Consider the following 11099-nt stretch of genomic DNA (forward strand, 5'->3'; position numbering starts at 1 on the left):
TAACCGTCTACCCTAACCCCCAAATCCACAATCCATAGTTCCATACCCTAACCTTCAGGCTTCAGTACTTATCGCTCCCTCTTCTCCAAATCTCCACACCTGCCAACCTGTGCACTCAGCCACACCTGCCGACCTGCGCACCCAGCCACCCACCACCGCGAAGCCTTCGGCCCGTCGCACATCAGGCCAATACGAAGCCACCACCGACCGACTCGACACGGCAGCACAGCACCACACCGCCGCCGTTGAGACGCCACCACCCGAAGCACCGTTTCTGGCCACCCATAGCAGTACAGCTGCGTTTCTGGCCACCCACAACACAGCGCAACACCGAGCCACCCAGCCACTGATTCAAGTCATATATGGAGCCTCCGAGTTAGGTATGTAATTTGACTAATTTCTGTTTTATTATTGCTGATTGTTGTTCGTTGTTGTTCAATGTCCGTTTCAGTGTATATTTGTTGCTGGTTGTTGTTCATTGTTTACTTTATTTGTTGTTAAATTACTGAAATTGCTTCTGGTTGTTGTTCACTGTTCATTGTTCAATGTATTGTTCAATATTCCATGTATTTGTTGTTGTGTTTTCGCTTCTGATTTTTTAATTATTATTGTTGTATTTAATTTATTATTCAATGTATTGTAAATTTAGTTGCTGTTGTGTTTCTGCTCTTGATTTTGTAAATTTAAAAATGATAATTGGTTGACTTGCTTCCCGAAAAGCTTCACATCGGCTGGAAGCACTGAACTTTTCCATCCTTCACAATGATGTAAATTTTGATGCACTTGAGAAGCTTGTTACTAGGTGCAAATCATTGAAGACTTTGAAGCTTAATAAAAGTATAACACTGGAACAGTTACAAAGGCTACTTTTTAGAGCTCCTCAGTTATGTGAGCTTGGTACTGGCTCATTTTCACAACTGTAAAAATCTTAACACCCTTTTCTGGATTATGGGTAGTTTACCCTTTTTGCCTGGTGTTCCTTGTTATATAGTTTTTAATTTATATTGAAGTTTCTACTACTAAAGACCTATGCAGCATGCTTTTCTTCTGAATTAATTCATATATTTTTGTTATTTTATTATTGCTGGTTCAGTGATTGTAAGTTCTTTTATCTGGTATAGCACAAGTCAGTTAATATTATGAGATACTGGTTTTGATTTAATATTTCTGTGTTTTGCTGCTCCTGCTCCTGCAATTCATCCTGAAAGTTGGAATCCTATGTGGTCTGTTTCAAAGTCAGATTGATTTTAGTTATGATGTTTCATTATGTGATTTGTTTTTTAATCTATTCATTTAACTTTTGGATTGTGGTTATATGCTTTTACACAAGTAACCTATATCTGAGAGTAGTTGTAGATGACTAGATGTTGGTTACTTTTCTATACAGCTTTCTAATGGTCTGTACTGAACTTTCTAATTTACGAATGCAGCATACTCACAGGGCTTCTTCAATTCATGGTGAGTGCCTTTTTTTTTATTCTAATTAAATTCTTATTCCTTCCATTTCCTATCTTATTTCTTTGTTTGGAAGATAGTTGTCTTGGCTCACCAAATAAGAGTTATGGGGTAAAAAATGCAAGTTATTGTTCCTTTATAGCTTTAGTAGCTTGCAGTTGGTACCTTGCTATGTATAGAGATTTTCTTGCGAGTTTTTTATATCTGATGGACTTCATTCTTTCAGATGGACAACCACCGAGAAGCAGTGTTTAGCAAAATCTTCCCTTTCTTTCAATTGCAAGAAGTAGGTCTATTGCATCATCTCTTCACAAGTCACCATAGAATTTAGCAAGGTCTCTGCAATTTATCTCACATTTTCTTTAATTGTTGTATTTGAATTCTTTTTGTCATTAAATTTCATTGGATCAAGACTTGGTTAGCTATTGTGTATTTGTGTTTGTCAATTTCAATGTTATGACTTTGTGAAATAGTATGGTAGTATTTTTTTTGAATTGACTGAAAAAACCGAACAAACCGAACCAAACCAAACCGATTTTAATTGGTTTGGTTTGGTTCGGATGGCTTCGATAAAAAAACCGAACCAAACCGAACCGCAGTTTAATTAAACGATTGGATCGGATGATTTTTCTCTCAAAAACCGAACCAAACCGCACCGCGAACACCCCTACTAATTAGTCATATATCTATAACAATATATAATGCTAAAACTCATTTTAGTGTCCAAAATTTTTTTCCATTTTTATCCTTCCTACTGTTAGTTACAAAATTTTCACTACTTCATTTTCATTCACGTTCACATTCACGTCAATGTAACTTCTATAATTATTTCACTAATAGGATACCAGTTTCTCCCGTTAATTTCTCTCACTTCATGTTACTGCATAATACTTCAGTATAGGTCAGTTATAAAATTTTCACTACTTCATCTTCATCTATAATAACTAATAGGATACCAGTTTCTCCTCTTAATCTCTCTCACTTCACATTACTGGTTACTCCATAATAGAAAAAATTTCCTTCATTTCTCATCCATCTTCTCCTGCATCCTTCTCACTTCACTTAAATATAACGTAAAACCTACTGTAATTTACTTTTCGTCATTAAATAAAAGTGTAAAATTATGTTTATATGTTTCTTTGATTAATTACAGTTAACAACATACCAATGAAAGATTCACGTGGAAGTGGTCGACAAACTTGGCAAGACTATGCCAGGCAACAAAGACAAAATATGAGCGAAGAACAGAGGCAGCAACACCTTTCCAGAAGGCGTGCCAGTTACCGAGAGAGTATTAGATGAGGAAAACAAATCGATACATCGAGTGGAACTAACATGACAACACCATTACAAGATATCACAAACACACCTGCTCATCAATATTCTGTATCAGGTACTCTAAGTTATACTTCCCATTAATAAATTTATGTTGGTAGTTTATTATTTAGGGTAAAGTACTAAATTGGTCCCCTATGTTTAGGCGTAATTTTGTTTTGATCCTTAAGGTTTAAAGTGTTCTATTTGAATCCAAAAAAAGTTTCATTTAGCATCAACTTAGTCCCACAATGAGGTCAAAGTTAAATAATTAACGGAATGTCCTACATAACAACAGTACAAGAATAAAATCGATAATCTGGAGAACAAGTACAAGCTCCAGAGACACAAAATCAATCGTTGATGCATCAATACATTTATTTATCATTCTCTTTAGTTCTATAGAAAATATTTTATTTATATATTAAGAAAAATAATAAATAAATGTATTGATGCATCAACGGTTGATTTTGTGCCTCTGAAGCTTATACTTGTTCTTCAGATTATCGATTTTGTTCTTGTACTGTTGTTATGTAGGATATTCCGTTAATTATTTATATTTGACCTCACTGCGGGACTAAATTAATGCTATATGAAACTTTTTTGGATTCAAATAGAACACTTTAAACCTTAAGGACTAAAACAGAATTTCGCCCAAACATAGGGGACCAATTTAGTACTTTACCCTATTATTTAATATGAATTATTTTTTACGATATATCTATGTTACTGTACTTAGTACTAATTATGAATAATTTATCTCTTGAGTGTACCCTTAAATTATCAAATTATATTATTTTTATCTTAATAATAATTTTTCTAAATATACAAATACTCACAATAACAACAGAGCTGGAGAAAAATATATATGTTCAATGTTTAATAATATATTTGTTATTAAATTTTCTGACTCTGTAACAAAAAACTTAGTGGATAATTCTGGTTTTTTTTTTAAACTTTTTTTTTCTACAATTTAGTTTGCCATTTAATTTGAATTATTTCTACAATATCTCTATGTTAATGTACTCTTAGTACTATTTATCTGTAATTTATCTACCGAATGTACTCTTAAATTGTCAACATACATTATTTTCATGTTAATAATAAATTTTTTAAATATTTAGATACTCATAATAAAAGCAAAACTAATTCAAGTAATAGACTAATTGGTAATAAATATGGATAGAACTCCTGTATATTATTTATTTTTTCATAAATTTTGATTCAATAAACCTTCCATTATTGACCTATATAATATTATTATAAGAATAAATAAAATGTTCTCACGCCGCATCATTATAAAAAAAATATATTAGATATATGTGTTTAATAATATAATTGTAACTTAAATTTTTTCATTGTATAACAAAAAAAATTTGCATATAATTTTGATATTTTTTTTATACTTTTCCTTCTAAAAAATAGATATATCAGAAGTGGCTATTTCTTCACTACATAAATTTAAATTGATAAATTTACTATTTTTAATATAAGTATTATGTTACCAGTTTAATAAAAATTTTATATTTACGAATTACTTATCTTAAAGAATAATTATACACTGTAAAATATAATCATTTAAAATACATTATTGTCATTTCAATAATACAATTGCTATTATTCAGATGCTCATAATAATAGTGGTCCAATTAATATCTAATAGAATTTTACATTTCATATCTTTTTTAATATTCTACAATTCTTTTAAACGTTTTATTTAATACACAAAAAAGGTTCAAATATTTTTAATCAATATATATAACATTGTAAATTATAAATGATAATTTCTTCACTTAATAAATCTATTATACAATTACACTTGAATCATTTTTCAAATGGTAACTTTTTACAGGAACTCAAACGGCCTATCATGTATTTATATTTTACGTTCACTATCTATTTTTTTTAGTTATTCAGAGTTTGGATAATTATGATATTAATGGGTATTCTATGTATTCTATTACTTTCAATCAATTTAATTTTGTATAATTTGTTTCTTATAAAGTAACTTCTCAATTACTATTGATACTGTACAAACTTAATTCATTGAACAATTTTATAATTTTGTTAATGTGTTCTTTTTACATACTATCAGAAATTTATGGAAATAGATCTGATCAAAACAGTAGACGTGAAGAAAAAATAACAAGTTAGTATTGTACTTTTTTTTCTTTATATATTTAGTATTGTGACATAATTTTAATAGGTAAATAAATTTATAAGAAAATTATTATTTTATCCTTATATGTTAGCATATTAATATATTTATAGTAAACATTAAGTATGAGCATAATTGATGTTAAAAAATTTATTTATTTAAGATTATTACAAGAACCAATTATTAAAAAAGAGTGACAGTGCCTAACAAAAAAAATTAAAATCTATATACAAAAATTTTATAAAAACCAAAATGATACTTAAAATATTTATTTGTCAATTAAAATAAAAATTATTAAAAGTAATAGAAAAAATAAAATATAAACCAATATTATCTTCAATTGTATTACTTTGACCAGTAATATCTAAACATTTAAAATATGAAACAAAACATACAAACTAAAAAATTTAGCTAAAGACAAAAATTATCATACCCTATATAAGATAATTAACTAAAAAATGATATAAGACAACTGATGCAACTGAGAACTTTATACAAAAAAAATTATGATATATAAATATAGCATTTTTAAAAAAAATTTTATTTATTTGATAGTTACTTATCTCTTTTTTATGATCACTATAATGGAAGTAATTCTTTGTATTTATAATCAACAAAGTACTATTTTTTTAGTTGTTACAAAATTAATCATTTTCTGATTTTCATTATGAATGTAACCAAATATATGTAAATTTAATACGAGTACAGAAATTAGACAAAATGTTCGAGCATCCCACAATTGTGCTCGAAATTTTCAAGAAGATAATGCAACAATAATTCGAACTGTGCTACCAATCCCAAGGACATTTCATTACTGTAGCACACGCCTATTTCACCATGAAACGTTCGAGATGTGCTGTAATGGGGAAAAAGTCTTTTTTCCCCGAGTAAATGCTCCTCAGGAATTACTTGAAATCTTCTTGGACCCCTTTGCAGAAGGAAATCATTTTAGAAAACATATTCGTGGATACAATCATGTATTTTCCTTCACTTCGTGTGGTGTGCACATATACGAACAACTAGCTATAACAGGTTGTGGTATATATACATTTCATGCTCAAGACTCAATATATCACAGTATAGGGAGATTTTATTCGGATCAGGGCACGCGACCACGTTTTATGTAACTGTACATATATGATACTGAGCACGAGTTGCAGAATAGGATGCTGAAGAATACACAACTACATGAAACATTGGTTTTCAAGTTACAACAATTGCTACACTGGTATAATCCTTTTCTCCATGAGTTTCGCCAGCTTGCACAACGGTCAGATGTACATGAGTGTAGTTTGATCATTAGAGAGCGACCTGCTAATCAGCCACAATATAGTCTTCCAACTGCGTCGCAGGTACCATCTATAATTGTTGGCGATGACATTGAAATAATGATTCGTCGGCGAGATATTAAGGTGCAAACTCATACTGGTAGCCTACGAAGGATTCAGGAATTCATTGGCTATTACGATCCACTACAATATCCTTTTCTTTTTTCATTTGGAACTCATGGATAGGATATCAATGCTCGAAGTCAAAGTGGTGTCAAAGTATCATGCCGAATATATAATAGCTATATGCTCCAGGTACAAATCCCCATTTCCTACACAGTATAGACTTCAATAAAATTCTGCCAAAAAATTGTTCAATGTATCTAATCTTTTTTGCAAATTCTTAAAATTTGTAGATCCGTCTCGATGATCATTCCACCGTATTGCAAGCAGGGCGACTACTACAACAATATGTTGTTGATAACTATGTAAAAATTGAAACCGGAAAGTTAAGATGGTTCGAACTAGACAGAAGAAATTACAGGCTGAATTATACCAAGGCTTACAAGATGCCTTGCACACAAGAGAAACCAATGCAGGTAAATATTGTTATATCTAATTGCTACTTCGTAAATCATTAAGAATTACCTAAAATAATTATTAAAACTAATAATATTTCTCTCTATATTTGTCTCAAGAAAATGTTGGAAGAAAAAGAACAATATTACCATCGTCGTTCATTGGTAGCCATTGCGACATGACCCAACGATATAAAGATGGAATGGCGATTGTTCTTAAAGAGGGAAAGCCAGATATTTTTCTCACAATGACATGCAATCCATCTTGGACTGAAATAACTTCAGAACTCAACCCAGTTCAAACTCCACAAGATCGTCCAGATCTAACAACAAGAATTTTTTGAGCCAAATTTGAACAACTGAAAGATGATGTAATTACTAAGGGTGTCTTGGGAAAGGTGAAGAGCTATATTTATGTCACTGAGTTTAAAAAAAGAGGGTTGCCACATGTACATATGTTGCTAATCTTAGAAAACAATGACAAGTTAATTGACCCGGAGCATTATGATAGTTTGGTACGTGCAGAGATACCATCTAAAGAAGTAGAACCACACCTACATGATACAGTGCTAAAACATATGATTTATAGTCCTTGCGGAACACTTGATCAATCTTCACCCTGTATGAAAAATGGCCAATGTAAACGCAACTACCCAAAAGAGTTCACAGCAGAAACACGAAGAGGTGACGACTCATATCCGCAATATAAGCGACGATTCGACACACCAGTACCAATTAACCAAAATGTCACAGTTGACAATAGATGGGTAGTTCCGTACAACCCTTGGCTACTACTAAAGTATGATTGCCATTAGGAGGTGGAAATAGGCCAGGTGGCACCTGGCCTGTGTTTAGCCTGACCTTTATCCACTCAGCCATTTATCTCTTTAATTATATAAGTGTATTTTTATTTTCCTAATATCTTTAATCTTTGATGTTGGAATATCAAAAGTCAATCAAATAAAATAATTCTAAAAACTTTTCCTCCACACTAATAAAGAAATACACGTTAACACGGTCATTTTCTTTTCTCTTCTCCACTTTACACGCTCCTACCAGCTACCAATCTATCATCCTCTTCATCTTCTCTTCCTTTGACTGTACGCACTTTTTCTTCTTTCTCATGTCATTATTTTTTATTTTATTATTTTTTATATTTATTGTTATAATGTTAATTATTTTTCATCAATTAGGATTTTATTCTGTCAAAGATCTTTTTTTAAGTTTGATTTTTTTATTTGTGTTGTGATATTATTTCTACTTTTTTTAATATAAAATTTTATCAATTATTTTCTTCATTAAAAGGTTCTTACTTTATGCCATTGATATGATGAAAGCAAAAAAAATTATGAGATAATGTTGTCTGTTAATTTTTGTTTAGGTATTATAATAAGCTTTAGAAATGGCTGAATCTGTAACTCCAAGTAATCCATTGGCAAATTCTATTTCTTTAAATGGAGAAGAAATTAATCCGTCAGTACCAACAATGCCAACAATAGATACTGGCATTGCACCAACACACACAACAACTATTACAAATCAACCAGTCATTGATGAAAATGGTAGTAATGAAACTATTGTTACAAAAAAAGGAAGAAGACTTCACCAAGTTGGGACGATTTTGATTAAGTTGAAAGTTCTGAAGGTACAAAAGTTATTTGCAAGTATTGCAAATCAGTGTTTTCTTACGCTGGAAAAGGAGCTAGTACTTCACATTTATGGAGGCATTCTAGTAGTTGCTTACAAAGGAGATTGCATGTTGCTGCACAAAAGAAGCAACCATTGATTCCATTTCAACCTTCCAATTCAAGTGTTAATCCCTTTGTGACACCAGGTGCAAGATATTCTCAAGAGAAGATGAGACAAATAATTGCTACAGCAATTATGGTTCATGAGCATCTTTTCAGCATTATTGAGGATGAAGTTTGGATGTGGGGCTTCCAATATGCCAATTCTGAATCTCATGAAATTTCTCACAAAACTGCTCGAAGTGATTGCTTGGCAATATATGAGGCTGAAAAGAAACAATTGAAGGCTTTGTTACAAGGTGTTAGAAAGATAAGTTTGACAACTGACATGTGGAGATCAAGCCATCAAATTGTTGAATATATGGTTATCACATGTCACTTTATTGATGTAGGATGGAATCTTCAAAAAAGGATTTTGAGTTTTGTTCAGGTACCTGCTCCTAGACGTGGCATTGATGTTGTGGATGCTATTTTCAAGTGTTTGAAGACTTGGGGAATTGAAAACAAAGTCTTCTCAGTATCTGTTGACAATGCTTCCTATAATGATTCATGTCTAAGGGCTCTTAAGGATACTATTTCAGATAACAACTCATTACCTATTGGTGGTAGTTTGTTTCATGTTAGGTGCTGTGCACACATTCTGAATTTGTTGGTACAAGATGGGCTAGGTAAAATTAAAGGTATTATTCATAAAGTTCGTGAGAGTATGTCAATTTTAATGATTCAAGATTTAAAACATTTATTGAGATTGTTGAAAACAAGCGTTTGAAGGAGAAAAAACTCATCATTGATTGTCCCACAAAATGGAATTCTACTTACAACATATTATCTGTGGCTTTGAAGTTTAAATTTGTGTTTCCTGTGTATAAGGAAAGAGAACCTCACTACAATTACGAACCATCATCAGAGGATTGGAGGAAAGTTGAGAAGATTTGCAAACTTTTAAAAAATTTTAATCTTACTACTCATGTCATTTCTGGTAGTGAGTATTCTACTGCAAACTTGTACCTTCCTGAAGTTTGGAGAGTGAAACAAGTAATTGATGATGCTATTGAAGATAGAGATTCCTTCATTAGAGAAATGGCAACCTCAATGAAAGAAAAGTTTGACAAATATTGGGGAGAATGCAATATGGTAATGTCTCTTGCTTGTGTTTTGGATCCTAGGTGCAAATTACATGTTATTAAATTCTGTTTTCCTTTAATTTACAAACCTGAGCATGTGGCTGCTGAAAATGTTGAAAAAGTGAAGAATACATTGCAAGAAATATATGATGAATATGCTGAAAAGTGTCATGGTGAGACAATAATAAGTGGAGTTAACACTAATAGTCTAGTTGCTTCTTCTACGTGGTTAGTTCTGAAATTAGTGGAATTGATGAAATGTTGAATATGGTTCGAGAAAAAGAAGCCATTCATCCAACAAAATCAGAATTAGAAGTTTATCTTGATGAGAGTGCTTACATTACTGAAGGCAATTCTAAGTCTTTTAGTGTTTTGGAGTGGTGGAAAAATAATAGCTTGAAATTCAAGGTTTTATCTAAAATGGCAGCGGACATACTAGCAATTCCTGTCTCAACGGTGGCTTCAGAGTCTTCATTTAGTGCTGGAGGAAGAGTTATTGATGAATATCGTTCTCGACTAAATCAAGAGTCCATTGAAGCTCTCATTTGTGGAGGAGATTGGCTTCGGAACAAGTATGGTTTGAAGAAAAAACCAAAGATAAAAATCAACTTTCTAATATTTCTCTTTTTGACTAAGTATCTATGTTATAGAGAATATTTTCTCTTTTTAAATGTGAAAACATTGATATTGGTATGATGTGAGTAGTTAGAATAATAAAGTTGAATTTTCATGATATATGACTAAGTATTTGTTGCATTTATATTATTTAAAAATCTAATGATATGTGTATGTTTGCTTTTTTTTTTTCAAGGTGTTGGAACATGAAGATTAAATCACTTGCAAGCTTAGAGGGTTAATCGATTAATTGGCCAACATTTCCTTTACTGTATTTTGATTTAAGTAGTTATTAGCTTTTATTTGATGTTATGTTTAGTTGGTTTGTTACAACTCTTGATATTGATAAACTCTTTTATTTTGATATGTTACATATTTTGGAAGTAGTCAAGTGGAAATATATTCATATATATTATCTTTTTTTAATTAATAGTAGTTATTTATTGATATTTTGTCTTTATTTTGTATCAATATTATTCATAAATTTATTATTTTATATTTTATAATTTTAAAAATTAAATTATATCTTAAATTTAATTATTATTTAAAAAAATTAAAAAATTAAATTTTATAGTTTAATTAAATAAAAATAATTAAAATATGAGTTTTGACACTAATTTTAAATATTTTGGCCCAAAATTGAGCCAATAGGACAAACTGATTGAACCGAACCTAAACCAGGCCCAAGGCCCACTTATATGAACTCAAGTTCAACCCTTCTTCCCCATTATTTTCGTTGGAAGCACGCAGAAGAGAGAATCACATTGAGAAAACCTAACCCTCCTTCACAAAATTCCATCTCCATAACTTTCAATCTGGAGCTCCGATTGACGAGCCAT

General features: G+C 31.1%; 1 long non-coding RNA gene across 3 annotated transcripts; it reads left to right on the forward strand.

Annotated features, from left to right (window-relative positions):
• LOC110270335 lies at nt 7-10646 on the forward strand. 3 transcript variants are annotated; one of them, XR_002359757.1, is made up of 6 exons: nt 7-380; nt 1431-1458; nt 1682-1790; nt 2609-2848; nt 4865-4918; nt 10457-10646. It is a non-coding gene; the product is annotated as an uncharacterized LOC110270335 (long non-coding RNA). The 3 variants fall into 3 exon arrangements; XR_002359758.1 differs by lacking the exon at nt 4865-4918; XR_002359756.1 differs by lacking the exons at nt 2609-2848; nt 4865-4918; nt 10457-10646 and having other exon boundaries at nt 1682-1876.

Source organism: Arachis ipaensis, chromosome B03, assembly GCF_000816755.2.
Source record: "Arachis ipaensis cultivar K30076 chromosome B03, Araip1.1, whole genome shotgun sequence".
NCBI classification, from domain to species: Eukaryota; Viridiplantae; Streptophyta; class Magnoliopsida; order Fabales; family Fabaceae; genus Arachis; species Arachis ipaensis.